Source organism: Alnus glutinosa, chromosome 2, assembly GCF_958979055.1.
Source record: "Alnus glutinosa chromosome 2, dhAlnGlut1.1, whole genome shotgun sequence".
Lineage (NCBI taxonomy): Eukaryota > Viridiplantae > Streptophyta > Magnoliopsida > Fagales > Betulaceae > Alnus > Alnus glutinosa.
Window position 1 is genome coordinate 12,551,814 of NC_084887.1, and position 20,653 is coordinate 12,572,466.

General features: G+C 33.9%; 1 long non-coding RNA gene across 1 annotated transcript; it reads left to right on the forward strand.

Annotated features, from left to right (window-relative positions):
- The first annotated feature begins 13,730 nt into the window (after nt 1–13,730).
- On the forward strand, nt 13,731–17,616 carry LOC133859129 (uncharacterized). Its single transcript, XR_009898711.1, has 2 exons — nt 13,731–14,008; nt 17,332–17,616. It is a non-coding gene; the product is annotated as an uncharacterized LOC133859129 (long non-coding RNA).
- The last annotated feature ends 3,037 nt before the right edge of the window (nt 17,617–20,653 follow it).

The window sequence follows — 20,653 nt, forward strand, 5'->3', positions numbered from 1 at the left end:
ATGTAAGAGACTATGAATTAAAGTGCATCATATGGCATGGTACACCGATACGTGCAAGATAACGACCATAGACTTATTATACAGGTTAACTCTATGGTCAAAGATTTACTGTTATTTTTTGGCCTTGGATCCAATAGTTCATTGTGACCGGTGCACTATGTATAGATGAGGTAACAATTACAACTTTGCTAGTAACGTGGGCCACACAACGTAGGACCTGGTCGGGCTGCTAGTATAAGATGGTAGGCTGTAACATCCGGGGCATCGGTGCTTTGCTACAAGTCCCTCAAGACAACACCAACCCTGCCGGGAAGGGGTTAGTATCTTGGGTAGACCATGTGGTGTTGAACTATGACACATTTTTCTTAATTATCATGTATTATATCTATATTATATCAACATGTCATATGATCTTTAAACTGATAATCTTACCTGACCTTACTGCATGTGATTTATAAATAATTGAGTTCATTACATGATAACATGTACTCCATGTGTATTAGTAGTTACTAATTCGTTGACTTATGCTTGTATCTTTTCTACCTATGAAATATGTGTTGTTTCATAGTTTGACTACCTTTAGATGTTAATTAATGTGATGGTACTTCTTAGATGTGCTGGTTGTAATAATTAATGTTGGTAGAATTATCTTATGTTCCGTTGCGTAGTATTCTCTTTTTTAAGGAGTAGAGATCCCTAAGTCTTAGTCCTTATGGAATGAGATTGAGAGGCGGACTGTAAATTTAACTACCAGTTAATTAATTTTTCGGGGCGTTACAGTCTCTCCTGCATCCTTGGGAGACTCATTGACATGCTCTGAAGGTTGAAACAGAAGTCCAAACCAACAACACTAAGAACTAAAACACTTGCAAGTCAAAAGCAAGAACAGAAACAGGTACACAAGATTTCCCAAATACAAGGGGAAATGCAAAAAGATCCAAGGCCAATTCTATCCATCCCCACTTAAACACTAGGTCGGAATGCATGACATGTATGAGGGATGCATTTTAGATGCACACTACAAATTCTCAACAGATTGAATAAATCAATACAAGGCAAGTGCACAATTTAACCAACACAAGGACATATGAAACCAGCAATTCAACACAAAGAAATGTGTTTAGAAAGTCATGGACAAGGCAAGGCAAGATATTAATACAAGGTCAATCGACCGATGAAGATGATTTATGAGATTTCAAGGAATGAGCAAAGTAATTCACATTTTTGTTTTTTTTTTTTTTTTTAAAAAAAAAAAAATCCAATACTTCACACAAAATACAAAAATCAAGATCCCATTGCTAATTAAAAATGCACAATAACCACACAATATGAACATGATCAAGAGAACCATATAACGATCACAAGATGTACCTCAAAATCTCAATGTACATAGATATAATGGTTTCTTAACTCTTTTAAAGACATTTAAGGAAATGGAAATCATAAATCATGTCAATCATTGTGTGTAGCTGACATGTATAAGGAGGAAATACATTCTCACAAGGAGGCTAGGTAGACCAAGAAGCTCAAAAATCAAACCTTATGTCTGTAAGATTTTGTTACACATTACTAGGGCCAAAGGGCACTTACACACCCATTACTTTTCAACTCCAGCTTTTGACATTGACTTTTATGTCCTGTGGGCATTTTCTTTTTTTCACAATGATTTGACACCAACTCTTTCTATAAGGACAAAAGAGGCAAATCATTGTAAATGTTGTGTTTAATTATTGAATTTTCATTTTTTATACACTTGATTTTAGATCACGTTGTGCTATTTTTATTGAAAAGGTGATGCCATATGTAACACACGAGGAATTTAACTCTCTTAAATGCATTATAGATCTCGACGATTGTGCTTAGAAAATATTATCATTAAGCTTTTATAATTATTTTAGCAATACCATTTGAGTTCGATAAAGTCATAATTCAATTAGGAGAGTTTTAAACTTTTGATCGTAAGTAGGCACTTCAAATTATTGAACTGGCTGCAAAAAGTGAAAAATTGTCTACAAACTACTGGAATTTCTTGGCCTTTTGTAACTTTATGACAAAAATTTCGAATTTATCAAGAAAATTAATAAAGCAAGTGTGAACACAAAAGTGGTTTTAAGACTACTTTGCTAGAACTTATCAAACAAGTTGAGACTTTTATTACATTTTGCACCTCATGCCCGTAATTTCATTATATAAATAGATGCCAAGGCTTTGGATTCAAGAACACTTTAATTTCCTCTCAAAACTTTGGCTTTCTCTTAGCTTTCCTCTCTTGTTCTCTTTGAGCACTACACGGCCATCTTGGTAAGTAATCCATGTATGAAGTGCTTTCTTGAAAATGGACTTTCAAGAAAATATTTTATGATTTGCTTGGCATATCTGTATTCTCTTTTGATCCTATCATTTTAATTAAAAGTTGTTTAAAGACCCAATAAGTTTAAGAGATTAAAGGAAATAAGATAAAAGTAACATATAATGCCTTTACTTTTATTGCCCTCTTGGTGCTCTTGCATCGTCATAAGTGATCACATTTGTTTCTTTTGTCCTTATAATTGTAGGTTCATGCTTAAAATTTATGTCACCGAAGCGCAAGCTAGCTAGCTTGTTTCGACGTTTAAGCATCAATCATAATGATGGGGCAAATATGAGTGATTGTCTTTACTTTGTTGTCCCTATGACTAATTTTCTGACTTTCATGGGATAAGAATCGTGCCTTGCTATAAAGTTTGAGAATTAAGGTGTGTATTTATTATGTCCCATTATACTTAAACTACTGATCTTAATGGTTCCCATTCCCTTCGGAAACGATTCAATCTCTCTCTCCATGTGTACATCGGAGTGCCTCCTCGACACGCACGCATATATGTGAAGGTTTTTAAAATGAACAGTCTAGTCATCATTTATCTTAATGGGGCAATCATGGCATGGACGGTAGTTGACACTAAATTTTATCCGCAAAAAACACCGCCACATGCAGTTGAATTTAATATAGTTTCATCCTTTCCTACCGAATCGCCACGAACAAATTTGACCCTCCCACATAAATTATTCCAAGTCTCACTTTCCGCCTAGCTAGCCCTGACAAACAAAAAGATTCCTACCTTTGCAAACAAATCTTTCGGTTACTAAACGGGAATCCGTAATTAAGTGATCTTAACTAGAAAAAAAAAAAAAAAAAAATTTAAATAAAATCTTTTGGGTTCATGTTGATAAGTTAACTTATATAATTAACCTTCGACTGCATTTCTCACTGTATTTCAAGGACACAAAGTTAAGCAGTGGTATATATATAAGGATATATGTAAAAGGAAACCTACATTTCCATTGAAAATAATATATTATTTTTTTATTTACAAAAATTGTTTAGAAAACATGTTAAGCCTATATTGAATTATAATTCACAAATATTGATCAACAAATAATATTTACATTCCCAAGCAGATAATTTACGAAATAGAACCCACTTATTTATTTTTCTTGTTTTATTTATATATTTATCTGGACTTCCTACTACATATGATTCAGGACCATTACAATGTGATTTAAAAGTCATGATCTTCTGCTTATTTTGTGCAGCGGTATAGAATGAGATTTGGTTTAAAATTATATTTTTTATTTAAGAAATCGCAATTTCAAACGCACCTTAACCACACAAACAATTTCCTAATTAATAAGAAAATGATAATTATTATATATAAAAGACTTCTCATATAACTCTGATGCAGTTGTAAATCCATATCAAGCCATTAACTTCCTTAATATATATATATAAAATACAAAAGAAGCCGTAGATTAAAACGATATATTGTAAAACAATTCTCAAGGAAAAATGTAAATTCAATCCATATATGGTTACACCGATTTGCAATAAGTTCTTTATGGTATAAAAATATTATAAGAGCTCTTTATGGTAGGTAAAAATAACAAATAACTCCTGTACCAACCTTCCGGCTAATTTTTTATGAATTAGAGACCGTTAAATGCCACGTTATCAGATACCCTCCTCAAACTACTACTTCATTGTCAATGTCTCCCAAACTACCAATTATGTCAATATCCCCCCTAAACTACTAAAACAATGTTAATGTTTCCCTTCAAGGCTAACAAAAAAAAAAAAAAAAATGGCCTCAAAAATTTTTGGGATAGCATTACAAAAGGATATCGAATTATATGTCGTTTTAAGATAATGATACTAACAGCAAACGTCTCAAACCAGGGTATTCAAGTTTCCAAACGTCTCACTTAATGGTACTCCGTTAAGATTTGCTGTTAAATCCTAACAAAGTACTCAAGTACCCCTCTCTTTTTCTTTTCTTTTTAATAAAAAAGAAAATGCTAGGATTTAGGTAGCTAGGATTTAGATGTTGGTCAGAATTTAATGGAATTCACAAAAATACCTATGACTGAATCTTTGAAAAAATTTCTAATTATTTTTTTGAAAAAAAAAAAAATACATGGGTATTTAGAAAATTTTGGCAGGATTTAATAACAAATCCTAAACAAAGTATCTTTAAGTAAGAGGTTTGGAAACGTTGATACTCCAGTTTGAGACGTTCGCTAGTGCAGTATTATTATCTCAAAACAGCATATAATTCGATATCTTTTGTAAAATTATCCCAAAAATTTTCAATAAGACAAAAATATCCATATAAATTCGAAAAATAAATAAATAGAAGTAAAAATTTTAAAAAAATTAATAAAAATGTTTTAAAAAAAAAAAGTAAAAAAGAAAAAAAAAATTGTATAAAATTATCGCGTTGGTTTTTTTTTTATTTTTTATTTTTTTATTTTTTTAAAATAATCATTAAATTTTTATAAAAAATAAAATTTAATAAAAAAATTTTAATCTATTGGCATATTTCGACAAAATGGGCATTTTTAAAACTTTTTGGTAGTTTGGAGGGTTAGAATCTAAGAATTAGCAGTTCGTGGGGCTACTTGCAAAACAGTTGGGAGTTTTGGGAGTTAAATTATAATTTTTCCTTTATTTTTATTTTGTTATTTTTTATAGTTTTAGTTTTTTGTTATAATTTTAAGAATATTTTTAATTTTATTAAAAGTTTTTTAGTCATTGTAGAGATTGATATTATTTTGGTAGTTTGGGAGGACATTGACAATGAGATATTAGTTTGAAGAAGGTATGTACACTTTTTCCTATTTATAAATATATAAAAATTAAAAAAATTTATAGTGATAATAATAATTAAAAAAAAAAAAAAAAAAGCCTAAAACTGGGGTGGTTGTTTTAGAAAACATCTCGCTTTGAGCCATTTTTGTAAAACGACTCAAAAAGCAGGCTTTTGTGTAGTGTAAAAGGTGGGTGAACCACCCCATATAACCAAAGAGTAGTTTGGCCCCCGGCGGTCGACCTGGCCGGGCATATGGGAGCAACTAGCCCTTCAGAACCACTCGCCCATACATTTTGGGTAGAAACCTTCGTCAGGAGCGGCAGAAGAAAGACTTAATTAATTGCTCTTTCTAAACATTCCGCCTCTCATAAAACAGTGTGCATGAACGCGAAGTGCACTTGACACCCGAGTCACCACCTCCACAATGTTGTCATATAGCCAGCAGTGAGGTGTTGCATCTCTCTCTCTCTCCATTTGTGAACTTCTTCCTATCACAGCTAGCTGTCACAGCGCGCAGCAGAGTCCTTTTGCGGACAGTACTGATTGCATAGATGGGCTGATGCCTGGACCATTAACTCACCATAAAGTATACGATTTTTAGAGAGATAGTACGTAATTAATAAACTATTCTGGTTCTCAGTGGAATTGGAGAATACCTTGGGCGCTTAGCATAAGCTCCCCCATGACTGGACGGTCACTTCGCGCGGATGGCCGAAAAAGTACTCGGCCAGGCCATTTGCGATTGATTTGGCCACCCGAATTTAACTTTTTGCTTTTGGAGGGGTCGATTTTGAAAATTCAGCTAAAAATATTTTTACTCGATCACTTTTTTTCTTGGCAAAAAAAAAGTTGCACCTAAATGCGTGTATCCACCACTACATATTTGAATACGGACGAATAAGCTATAATTTAACTCTTATTCAGGTATATACATATATAGTTAAAAGTTTGAGTTAGGAATGATTGTCTAAAAGTGGTGGATGTCCCTAGTGAGGTGGGCGGGTACAGTGGCGTATGGGCTCGACTTATTTTGCAAATTCCCATGAAAAGTAGCAAAGCTTTAGCATATAAGCTAAGATACGACTGTCCCGCAAATAGTTCTTATGATTATGCCAGTAAATTGCTCAGGAAAAAAAAAAAAGATTATACCATAATACTGAAGTAAATTGAAGATCAAGAACATGCAGCCACATTAATTAAAAGCTGAAAAAAAAGACAAAAAAAAAAAAAAAGAAAAAGAAATTGCATGTTATGAGGTAAACGTTTTTCCTTCACAACATGCACATGCACTCCATCATAGCACGCGTACAAATTGCACAGACAAACAACTCGTTATTCAATCTCGAAAAGTAGGGGTAGCCGCCATTAGTGATGGTCATGATTTGGTCCTCCTGGTACGGTTCTATCCGTTGCTACCTCAGAATCGGCCAACCTTCGATAATGCTCATGTTTCGATTGATCAAAACCTAGCTCATGCCAAAGACGTTGGCTGTCTTTATTTTCCTGCATGGCTGGGCGAGCATGAAGAACACGTGCCTGGGAGTTCACAAGAAAACCCGAGAAGCAGACGAAGAAGAATATGCAGACACCTATGGTGATTGTGTTAGCCATCTTAATGAGATAAGAAGAGCAGCTTGAAGGAAAACTGATATACAGAAGTAGCTAGCTAGGCGGGACAAGTGAGGAGATTGAAGTAGCTAAATGGGAATGGCTGTTGCTTTATATAAGCTAATTAAGCAGAGAGGACATGTTTAAATTATTACAAGTGGAGAGAAGAAGACATATAATAGTTTTAATAAATTATAAGCCACAAAATCCTACTAAATGTAAATTGTCATCTACTGGAAGTAGTGGACATTTTCGTCTGTTGTTGAATATATATCCTATTACTAAAGCCAATGTTCGAGTACCAGGCGCTATGGCGCTATGGCGCTGAAGCCATAGATTAATGTATTCTTCCATCCTCCTCGATCGTTCTCTTTCTCCAAAATGATATGGGATTTGCTTAGTATGCTATTTTGTATTGCATGCTTGAGCGCTCGCGGAGCATCAGCTAGAGAAAGCACAGCAATAAACAAGAAGATCATGCATCTAGGAACATATATGCATTCAATTTTTAATAAAGTCAAAGTAAAAAAATTAGGAAAAAAAAAAACAAAAAACCACTTTTAACCAGATTTCTCATCGCTATGAATTGTTACGTCAGTTTGTAAATGATTCTGCAGAAAAAGTTATAGTATTCCTAATACCACTCTTTTACAAAACTTTTAACTGATAGATTATCTAGCACGAAGTCCAGCTCGAACGAAATAGGGTGTACGTATATTGTGTAGTATAAACGTGTGAATATGAAAAATTTAATTCATATGTACATTAGGTAGTTTTCATGATTAAGTGTGAGTAGTTAGTATAATATAATTAGGCTCAAACCAGTAGGCTTAAACTTTTGAATTTAGTAGTGTTTCAACATGTGATATATTATGGTTGTTGGTACAGTTTCCGGTATGGTGTGAATCTGCACGTTCCTTTGATGTTCTTCACGCTTCTCAATAACTCTGCAAAACAACAAAACCTAGGGACCCTTCCGGGGGTCCCGCTCCGATGCCTAAGTTAGCTTCTGTGAGAAAATAATACTTTGTGCATAAAATTGAGTCTTCTCTTTGGATCGGGTTGAGTGGGATTTATCCCCAACAATGGCCTTACTAGCTAGAAGGCTAATTAAAGTGTAAATCTCTAAAACTAGTATTAGAACAAATGGTGGTTCGTGTATGCTACATGATAGATGTGCCTTCCGTAGTTGGAGCAGAGATGATGCGCATGCACGAATGACAGGTTCCTTTCCTAGTTGGAACAGGGACGAAGGCTCATGGCACAAATGACGTCCACATTGGCTACACAAGCTGCGATCCTAGAGATGGACCAAGAATTGATAAAGTATATTCCGGGGCTTGGGAGTGTAACGATTTGGTACGATTTTCTGATAGACGTACTATGCCGACACAAAATAGGAAATTGTTAAGGATACACGTGTGATATAAAATGGTTTAGTCCCATATTTGATTGTTATTACAGATATTAGTAGTTAATGTAACATAATTGAGTTTGTGTATTTATACATGTATATATATATACTATATGTATAAATGCACATTCACACGCGAAAAATGGAGAAGTTTTAGAATTGATGTCTCTAAATTAAGTAAAGAAAAAAAGATTTGGAGAACTTTTTTAGTGAGAAAGTACGGTGACATTAGTGTAATATGTGTGGTGTAAAATGGCTTACTATACGTCTCCAGAGAAAAATTATTTTACGCCGTAAATGTCTCATTTTCCATTGGCTTCAAATTAAAAATCATTTTCATTAACTAATATCTTTTGTTTGCACCAAAAAAATAGAAAATATGGAATATATATATATATATATATATATATATATATATATAAGAAAACAATATCTAGCGTTGTTTTTTAAATCTAGAAGTTTGAGCCCAAGAAATTTTCCAAAAGCTAGAAGAAAGTCTTTTAATTTCCCAAAATGCAGAAAGCGTGGAAGAGATTAATCAAAAGGGAGCAGCTAGCCAAATAAATAAATAAATAAAAGAAAACAAGAAAAAGAAAAAGGAGCAGCTAGCCATCTTTTCTTAATAATGATAAGGATATTATTAAAATGGTACGGTAGGGTGGATTTTGAAGGCATATTGTAGGTGGTCCACGTTTATATGGAGCATGAGATAGATGAACAACGTACCCATCATTGAATCTTAATCTGTTCTACTCACTGATGTGCCCATTTATCGAGGTTGAGGACAATGATAATGGGCATGAGGAAGAGGTTGATGTTGTGCATGCGGAGGCTAAAGTGGAAGCTGATGTGGATGGCTAGCTTCATTAGAGAGGATCATGTGGCCGGCCAGTATAAGGAAGCTAATCTTAGTATTCAAATAAGATTAAGTTTAGTACGCAAAATAGTTAATATCTCTTTTGAAAAAAAATACAAAATAAGAATTTATTAAAAATAAAAGAAGGTGAAATAGAATAGCTAGTTTTGGTGTTAGAGTACGTATATGATAAAGACCTAACAAGCACTTAGAATAATAATTCCTTCTTGGCCATGAGAATGACTATTTCATTTTATGTTATTTCATTTTTAATAAAAAAAATTATTTTCTTAACAGAATAATCATTATGTGTACCAACCATAACTTAATTGAATTTCATGAAATTGATCACAATGGGACTATACACAACAAATGTTGAACAAAATATATGGGTTAGTGTCAGTGAATTGGATTGGGTTGGATAGTTTTAGTACTTGTTTTAGTTCGACAATTGATGGTGGTGTGTAGAGTCCGAGTATGACGACAATAATGAATTGGCTAGCTTAGAAAAGAGTGATGAGTGTCGGCGAAGCAATATAAACACACAAGGCTAGGGGTTATGCTGAGGTATATAGTATTTGAAAATCCCTTTTAGGCCACAAGTTATAACAAACAGTACTGAATATATCAATCTTATCCCAGAAGTTAGATTAGTAAAGTTATCAAATTTCAAGCCAAACACCAAATAGATAATCACCAAAATCCAGACAAGAAAAAAATAAATGAACACAAGGATATTGGTAAGGAAGTGAAAATCTTTTGAATTACTCTTCAAGCGTAAAATTACTCTAGCAGCCAACCAACCCCAAAGGTATCAATGATAAAATAATTATGTTACAGATTGATCTTACATACAAATTAAACCGTTGTATGTAACACCTCGCACTAGATTAGGGGTAAGGGCACCCTTGTAATACCCGGGAAAGACAACCCACTTAAGTTATCAAAATATGTGCATAAATATAAGACTTAAGAATTGCTCTTAGTCTAATTGAGTTATATAGTTATGCATGTAGAGAGTTGGATCAGTAAAGTGATGTCAATCGAGCGACTTTCTGGTCGATCGAGCGATTATAGGTTGATGTCGATCGAGTGACTTTATTTTTGATCGAGCGACTTCGCCCAATGCAGTGCAGTTTCCGCTAATTGCGAAAATTGATTTTTCCACCTAATGATTTGGGACCTACACGTGGTACTTGATGCCAAACGATCATGTCCATATTTAGTTAGCCTAGTTAGCCCATTTTGGTTGAAGCCCAACCAGATTTCCTTAGATATCATGTAATCATGAACTAAGATATGGAATAGTCACCTATGAGATTTGAGCTATGGATTTGAGGTGTTGGCTGGCTCAAATCCGGCCATTGAGATGATGATTTGTTGGTTAAATCTCAGCCCTTCAAGAGTGTTATATATAGGTTGCATGGGGAGTTGATTTTCATGAAGAAGAAACAAAACTCTAGCCAAAACTCTCTCTCACTCTAGTGCTGTAGAAGTAGCACGAAAATTCTCCATTTTCACCTCACTTTCCAGCACCTAGCAAGCCCAATTAAGCTCCAAAACCACCCTCATTCTCCCACAAAATCAATGGTAGAGTGTGAGTGGAAACCTCCTTTGTTTTGAGACCAAGAAACCAAGCTTTGCAAGTGGAACTCTCTTGGACAGCAACTCTCCTTCACTCTTTAAGTTATTGGGGAACTTTGGGTGAGTATTTTCTCCCTTAAACTTCTCATAAGATCAAGAAGTTCTATTGTTATTTGAAATCATGACTTGCTCTTGCTTTTAATTATGCATGTTGTATGAAAAGTTGGCTAACTTACATGTGAGTATATGTGTAAGCATGTGGATGAGTATTTACTACATGAGATTAGTAATTTAGAATGGGTAAATTGTGTTTTAAAAATGGATCAAGAAATGTAAGTGTGAGAGTATATATATGTTGATATATATATATATATATATATATATATATATATATATATATAAATTAAAAGAAAAGAGGTGAGCAATATCTAGGTGTGTGTTATAAGGATGTGTGACTTAAAGAAGAGTAAAATCATATGTGTGCTTGATTATATGACAATGTATCCTTATTTTTAAAGTGTGTTATGTGATGGATAATTCTAGTAGTGCTAATACAAGAGTTGGTGAGTAAGCATTAAAATAGATAAATAAGAAATCATGTTTAAATCTGTAGCCGTTGCAATTTCAAGGAAGAGATATGGTAATAATAATGATTTCATAAGAATGTTTTATTAATTCGTTATCATCATATGATGGTTGTTATGCAGTTGCAAAGGAAAATATTTGGAGCAGAAACTAGTAAGTATCTCTATACTTACTGAGGACGAAGCTGGTTGACTTTTCCTATAATATTATGCTTACTGCTTTGTTTATTTGTTTGCGCATGTGGCTTTGCATGTTTTATTATTTTTAATAATCTGTCTAATAACAAGCTGCTGGATCAAGATCCACAGTGGGTACGCGAGGCTTCAGATGAGTTCCTAGGTTCTCAGTGAATGAGGAGGTACCTGAAAAGAGAATAATAAATACAAAAATTGTTGTACCTAGGTCACCAGGGATTTCGAGGTTTCCAGGAGCCTAGGCTCCCAAAGAAAATAATTAAAAGTTAAAGGGAGGAAACCCAGGCTTTAAATAACACGCTAATCGTGCCTAGGCCAACAGAGGAGTGGAAAAAGGGAAATACCTAAAACTATACCCTTAAAACTGTCATTGCTTTATGATTATGTTTATGTTCATTTTATGTCTATGACTCGCGATCATGGATTATATTTTGTCTATACATGTGATTATATGGCCATTGCATTGTGTTGCATTAATTAAATAAATCAGCACTCATATTATTATTGGAAACAGCGGACTCACTTTAGTGTTTATGTTATTTTCTTCTCTTTGTATGGTATTTGTAATGGTTCAGGCTATGAAGAAGAAGAGGATTATCAGGACTATCCCGACACATAGATGGTTCCTGGTTCAGTTTTTGTAAGGCTGGATAGCCTATATTTTGGGACTACCCTGTTATAGTCCATTAGCCTAACTTAAGACAATACTTATAATTCTCCGGTTATATATAGATATTTGGCTTGTATGATTATCTAGCCCTGTGAGGCATGACTGGTATTACTGTTTGTATAATTATGCTGACTGGCTCATTATATATATATTTTGAGGTATTTCAATAGTAGCTCTGAGGTGTCAAACTATTCCCAATTTATATTACATTTATTCCGTTGCTAATAATTACCTCTGATAAGTTAGTAATGTCTCGTGGAAATTCGAAAATTTTCACTTACACTTTTTGTAAAAGCAGGGCGTTACAACCCTAGTTTATGCCTAAGTAGGATAAGTAGAGTTAGATTAATTAGTCTTTAAACATAGAAGGAGGAGAAATTTTTTTGAACGATGATAGTCTACATACGTATCGCATAAGCTATTTCGGCATGGACTCGTGAAGGTGGTGGCTTATTTAAGGGTTTAGGTCGAGTTCTAGACGTTGATTTTGCCTATTTCAGCCACCGAAACCCTAGAGAGTGAAAGGAGGAGGAATGTGAGGTTTTAAAGTCTTGAGGGTCTAGCTTCAAGGAAGGTAATTAACCTCTATACCTTAAACTTGGAGTATGTTGTTGGCTTCATTTTGTGGATTCATCTTGTTTATTCTTCTGTATTGTGTTTATTTTCATGTGTGTTTGTGTGTGTTGGTAGAAGGTTTAAGTGAAGGTTTTGTTCTGGATAATGATGACTTTAGGGTTAAGAAGTTGGGTTTCCTTGAATGGTTTGAATTATTTCATTTCCCTTACTATTTCAGAGGAGATCTCCAATTATTAAAGGTATTTTTGTGAAGATTCTCTGTGCCTTTACAGTGTTTAAAAAGGAAAGCTTTGTCTTTTGGAGAAGACTTGATTTTTGAGTTAAGTTTGGGACTTGGGTGTTTGAGTTCCATTTTGAGGTGTGTTTTGTGCCTAGGTTAGTGAGAGGAAGCCTTTTTGAGGCATTCGAACATGTTAGATTGATTAAAAATAAATCATTTCTGAGTTTAGGAGTCTCTGCCAAGAGCCCATTCCAACAGTCCGTGCCCTTAGACTCGATATGTCTCATCTTCATAATTTACCTCATCAGCTATTTCATCTTGATATTAATATTGGTTATACTCTGCAACCAGATCATTCATGTTGCTGTCGACCTCCATAAACTGTATCTCATATATTGTAAAGACCAAGAAAATAAATAGGGAGTTTAATAATTAAAAAATTGTATTTATTAAATGGATGGGGCTAATAATTAAATTCTAGGCGACAATATTTATATTATGGAAATAAAATAAGTCTAAGATGAATAATGGAAAATAGAATAATAAAATACTACTAACGGGTCTTTAGGAAATAATAATGATGGATCCTAGAGAATAAATAATTATTTGTATTGGTAAAAATATAGTTAGATTAAACGCGGGGTTAAATGTTAGTTGTTAAAAGATATGATTTTAATATAATGGGGGTCTAGATGTAATTAATAAAAGTTTGGGTTTTAAAATAAAAGGAGATTCCCCTTGCCACGTGTCAACACATGGTTGGCTAGGAGGAGATAACATTATCTCCTCCCAACCACTCACAATGGGACAAGTGTCCCACTTATCTTCTTTCTTCCCATCACTTTTCTCCCTTTTCTTTTGGACCACACGATCTCTCCCCCCCCCCCCCCCTTTTCTTTTCTTTTCTTTTCTTTCCCTTTCTTTTCTCTTCCTCTCCCTCATGCACAGCTCCTCTTCTCTCCCTTTCTTCACACACACACGTTGAGAGAGAGAGTCGGACCGAGAGAGAGAGAGAGAGAGAATTACTGATGTCCGGCCATGAGAGAATAAGAAGAGAAGAAAAAGAATAGAAGAAGAAAAGGAGAGAGGGCCTGTGATGATCCAGCTGAGAGAGAGAGAGAGAGTCACGGTGCAAAGTTGAAGAAGAAGTAGACTCCGGCCATGGGCTTCTTGAGGTAAAATCCTTTTCCTCTAGCTTTTTGGTTTGACTACCATATGGGTATTCTAGGGATTTTGTTATAACAAAATGAATTTTGATTTGGGTCTTGATTGAGTTTTGTTTAGGAAGAAAATTTAGGGTTTTGATTGGGTTTTGGTTGAGATGAAAACTTAGGGTTTGATCGTGATTTGTTTGGAATGGATGGTCGTGTAGCATTTTCTTTTAGGGGTTTCGGTTTTGATAATGTTAGATGGTGTTTGATGTTCTAAAAGAAGTTGTTGGATTTTTTTTAGGCTTATATAATGTTGTTCTTGGTAGAATCCGGATTTGGTGTGGTTTTGTAAATTTGATTGATGATTTTAGTTTAGGTTGTGGGAATTTTGAATGGGCTTATTGTGTATTTTGGGGCTTTGCTTGCTAGGGATTAAGGTTATTTGTGGTTCTAAGGTTGATATGGTTGATTGAGTTGATTTATGATGTTTTGGTTATTTGATTTCCATTGAGTGTTGATGGATGTTTTGGTGAAAGTCAAATCTGGTTTGTGTTTGTAAATTAGGGATAATCGTGTTAATTCATGATTAATGCTCCATTATTGATTGTAGAATGTTTGGTTGGATTGAGTTCAGTTTTGGAAAGGAATTTGTTAGATGATTGATGGAATTTTGGCGGTTTGATGTGGAAGAAAATCTTGACATATTTGATGATGTATTTTAGGGCTTAGTTTGGTGATTGATATTTTGAGTTTTAGAGAATGTATGAGCTAATTTTGAGGAGTGTTTTAATTGAAATCAAATCTGGTTTTTGGGGTTGGTAATTTGATGATTTTGGTTAGTGTTTGATTGTTAAGGATCGAGTTTAATGATGTAATTGATTTATTGGTGTTTTGGGTTAATGTGGTAACTTTTAATTTCTGTGGCCGAATGGTGGTGTTAATTACATGTGTGTTTGGTTGAAGTTGTAATTGATTGGGTGAGTTAAATTGGGGGCATTTTTTATAGTTATAAATTATGGTTGGTTTGGATGGTTGTATGGCATAGTATGAGTTGTGGTGGAATTTGGATGTATAGGTGATGGTTGGGTTTTGAATTAGTTAATGATGATGAATTGGTACCATGGTTGTTAGGTCGAGTTCCTTATTATTGTTGAGAGGGCATACTAATTATGAAGTTGAATTAAGTTATGATTGTTGATGATTGGTGTGATGATATTTTGGTATTATGATTGTGGAGGATTGGTATTATGATATTTTGGTTGAAGATATGGGATTATTCTCACTTGAGAGAGAAGTTGGTATAGATGAGAATGTTTGGATATGTTGGATTTGTTGAATCGATTAAAGTTGGATTCCTCATTTTAGTGTTATAGGTATGGTGATTATGAGATTGTATTAGGTTGAGGTTATAAGTAATATGGTTCTAATCTTGGCGGTAATTGAGGAATGAGTCAAAGTAGCTAAGTATAGAGCTTCATATGGGTAACAAGTGAAGATAGCTAAAATAAATTATAGAACCCATCTATGCCCATAGGTTTAATAAAGAGTAAAGTATAATCCTTAGCTTTGATGTTTATGTATATGTCTCAAGCTTTAATAAATAAATATATTGCAATACGTGATTATAACCTAATCTAATAATTAATATGTTAAGCAAGATTTAGGTTCTATAATCTAAATTACCTAGATGGTTAGTAGCTAATAAAAGATAAAAGTATTGAATATAATAACAATGGTGTTTAAGGTTAATAAACGAAATAACGTTACAAACATAAAGTCTAAGGTTTATACCAATGAGACAACAATTTAATAAGAATGTCAAAGAGTTATAGATTACCCAAATGACCCTAAGTTAATAAGTATAAGTTAGTAAGCTTATAGGAGCACATAAATGTAATATGAATCCACTATGTGGCAACATAGTAACTAATCCACTTATACATGCACACATGATATTTATGTGTTATCGGATTTGGTTAAGCGTTGTATGTGTATATATATAAATGTATATATATGCATATGCATGTAAATAGGTTAAATAAATATCGTTAACTTAGTAAAGAAATAACAAGCCAATAATTGATTAATAATAATAATAATGTGCTGTAATAATAATAAATAGGCAAACAAAATAGTAGACATGTCTTAAAGATAATAAGCGATCTAGTGTTAACCTAATAATAGTTTAGGATACTTAGATAGACCTAGAAGTGGGTAATGCGACGTGTGAGTACGCGGGTAGTCTATGTGTCAAAGAGTGTAGAGTTCAATAGCATAGCCTAACGATACCAATGTTTGCAGGATAGTGTCTGGATTGGAGACTTCAATGGGTTCTCCAATGTAGAGTTCGAGTTGGAGTCCAATGCAGCCAAATGAGTATTCTACTCACTCAGAAAATATATTTTTCGTATTTTATAGAAATGCAAATGATATATGATTTTCTACTGAACCGACGATATGTTATTAACATGTATGTTTTGGTTGTTTTAAGTGGTTTCAATTATGTTGAAATATCAATGATATTATGAAATGATGCATGAATGAAATGTTTTGAATTGATTTGAAGTATCTGAAAGTGGTGCAGTTAGGATTTAAATTATGCAAAGAAGAATGATGAAATTTCATGTTGATTGGTTTATTGAATTTGAAGAAAGCATGATTTTGCAAAGAATAGGAGTAAAGAGTTTGAATTGTAAAGCATGAAGCATGAACACATTAATGAAGAGAGGGTAGGACTCATAATAACAAAGAGAGCGTAAGGCTCATAATAATGAAGAGAGCATAAGGCTCATAATAACGAAGAGAGTGTAAGGCTAATAATAACAAAGAAAGCGTAAGGCTCATAATAACGAAGAGAGCGTGAGGCTCATAATAATGGAAAAGAGGGTAAGCCTCACAATGAACAAAAAGACTATCATGAGCATGCATAGCATTGTTTAAATTGTGTGTTGTTTTCATGATAAGTATATTGTAGTTTTGCTAGACGTATTAGTATGCATAAGAGTCTCGATAGAAAAAGAACTTATGTATATTGGTATCGGATGGTTGCATGATTTAAATGTCATTGTTTTCTATAACGAATCTCCTACGAATAATATTAGGTGCCTAGTATGTTAAAATGCTTTCTATTTTTTAGTGTATGCTATATCAGCTATGGGGATTTTCAAACAAAAGTTTATAAAATTGTTAGCTGTTATAGTGTACGCATGACTAAAAAGAAAAAGTTGGTTCTTTGCAAAAACTCAGTGAATAGTATACCTCTGAGGTCTTAGTGTATTTATGTATGCTAAGACGGTGGGCTCATAATTCTACCTATACGGATGTGGCAAACCCCCACAACCGTATAGATGATGTACATTTGGCTGCAGGTACTCCGGTCGTAGTTGATGTGTTGTAGATGTGGACTTGGGATCTTATGACCGAAGCTCGCCGCGACGGTCATAACTACAGGACCATGGGCGTCCTCAGTTTTATGGGTTTTGTTTATGGTTTGTGACGCCTGTGTCACTTGTTATAGTATAAAGTCATTTGTGTTATGTATTTAATTTGGAGAAGGACTTAAATAGATAGATGTAATATTGACTCTTGATTATGATTAATTTATGATAGATGTTTAAGATGTGATTTCCGCTGATAGGTTTATGTTTGCCGCTGCATAGTAGGTAGATGTTATACTCTGATTTACCAGGTACATATTATGGGGTATGTACCATATGTTGGCTTTGCGACATATCGTCGTGCCACTGTGATGATCCGTTTATATTTTAAGAGATTAATATACATGCAAATGTTTTGTAAATAAAAAAAAAATAAAAATAAAAAATAAAAAAATAAAAAAACGGGTCGTCACATATATCCTTTCCCTAATATACCAATGCAGGAAAGCCTTCCCCCTAAACGTGGCAGTAAATTGCTTACTCACCCTTTGGAACATCTCCTGAATGGATGTTGAATTACCAATGAAGGTGAATGCAATCTTGAGACCCAGTTGGTGGAATATCACAAATTATAAACTATTGATTTCACATTGTTGGGAATCCCCTCAACGAAGTAAGAGTTCTTGTTCTGCACATTCAGCATTTGCTCATCTGCTTCCTTGGTGCTCATCTTACCAAGGAACATACCTGAAGAACCAAATCTTCAAGATGCTCTAGTTGCAGGATTGGTGAAAGACATTTCTCAGTGATCTACAGAGCAAAAACATACATCTGACAATTCTGCAACAAGAGGTGAACGATGTTTTAAGAACATGTAAACTGGCATGGAATATTGACTGTAGTTAGCTTGAGGATGAAATAATCCAAGGAATATGAATCCTAGAGAATATGCAGTCAGTATGCATGGCAGGCAGAGAGTTGTCTGAAAGATATTTATAGGGATTCTGATGCAAAGTCTGAGCTAAATCAACCGAAGGATACAAGCATAATCTGGATAACAAAGTCCATAAGAGGTTCTAGAGCAAGTTGTAAAAAGCATTTAGACTCGCAACGAGTTTTCCAGCATTTTCAGGCCTCTTTCCGAACTTTACAACAACAGCTGTTGCAGCACCAGATGAGATCCCCATCTGCAACAAAATAACTCATGAAATTATTTGTTAACAAAACTGGATGTAAAAGGTCCCAGAGAACCATTACAGCTGATCGTATCTACTATACCAGCTAGCCTTCTTTCAAGGCAAGCAGCTTAGCAGTTTCAATAGCTTCCTCACTTGAAACGTGAAAGGTCGCCAAAACATCAGGAGTGAGAAACAGGAAATTCACATTTGCATTAGCAGTTAATTAGCAGAGATCAGATTATAGATACTTCCACGCAAACAAAATAGCAGGCACTTGCATTACGCTAATTTTAGAAGATTTACAACAACAACAACAAAAACAAACAAACAAATAAAAAATATATTGTAGTCTATAATTATGTGACAGGAACGTCCAATCTATATATATATATATATATATATATATATATATATATATATATATATATATATTCTTTATTTCTTAGAGGTAAACATTAATTGTCCAAGGCCTGAAAATTCCAAGAAAATAGAACATCCAATTTGTTCCCAGGATTCAGACATCCGATATGCTCAAACTTATTTATGTATGAGCAATTCATATCTTAGCCAGAAGTGTTTTTTCTTTCCTTGAATAACAAAAACTTAAAATGATGAAGATATTCAGTTCAGAGGTGCCATTCCAAAAATTGGTTTAAGAGGATGACCCATTTAATTGGACAGGTATACAACTTTATGTTCATGTATTTCTTAATTAACATATACAAAATAAAGAAGTAATTGGTGCACAACAGTTATGCACAGTCCCACCACATGAGTTCCACCCCATGTGTCTAGTGTTGTATACAACTGTTACGCAAGAATATTTTTCGATTCCTACAAAATAACAAATATAAAGAAGGTCCTCCAGGTAGTTCGAGAAACCCTAATACCTTCCAAATCAACTCAAGAGTTATTAATAATCTTTGCTTACTTTATTCATTAACCCAATAGGTTTATATAGAGTTACAAAGAAAGGCGATAAACATAAACTACTCTCATAGAGATGTATCACATGACTATCCTATGACTATCAACTATTAATAAAGATAATACCCAAGTATTTAGGGATAACATACTATTCCTTTATTTCCTACTTAAAGATAGACTCTAATAGATAAATAATAACTAAATAATAAAGATACATAATAACTAAATAACAAAGAAATATGACTGCTTGTGAACTCTTTTGTTTTCATCCGTTGTCCCATCTGATACGTAACATATTTTTTTCTCTTTTTTCTTCTTTTTTATATATTATTCAGGAGCGCAAGAAATGCATTTTTTGGTCCTGAATAAAAAAAACGTCTTAGTTTTTTCTTTTATAAAATATATCTCATTCAAGAAATACTACATGCACTCCGACTTTTAGGCTTCCTGATGATGCAATCAAATAGTAAAAGAACAAAGGGAAAAAGGATATGGGCTACTTCGAGAGAGTCGTAATCGATCTCTAATGACTACTTCGAGGGAGTCATGACCTCCTAATATACTAACAAAGGTTCTAGGTTTTTTAATAATTCAGCATGATATTTTATTCATTAGGGTTATACTTATATAAAAGACGGCTAGGCCATAAAACATAATCATTAGGTCTAACCATCATTACATCATGCAGAAAAATTAATTAGTAAAGAAATAAACTATTGAAAATACATTTCTTATTAGCTGAAACATGTAGGGAAAGAAAATATGGAGATTCTATTCCTTATTCACTAAAGTCTTGGGGTTTCGGTACTGCCATGTGTGCTGCCACGTAAGCCCTAAAATTTTAAATGTATCATCCCTCTCCCCTAACATCTTCCTTGTCCCCAAGGTAGAACTCCAGAAATTGAACTTGGACCATGGCTTGATTTTCCCATGTAGCCTTTATCGGGTCAAATGATCCATACTCCTTTATTTCCTGCCACATCTATTTTGCTAAGATATCTTAAGAGTTCCCCGATAACAAAAAGCAAGGGCACTCAGAGATGTGAATACCATTTGTCTCCCTCGGCTGTGATTGCAAAGGGCACAGGGGGTTGTCCATTTGTTGTCTTGTGATGTAGAAGTACACCATGCACACCATCCTTCATCATTATTCTAGAATTAATTAGAGTGCTGACCAGAAAATTCAG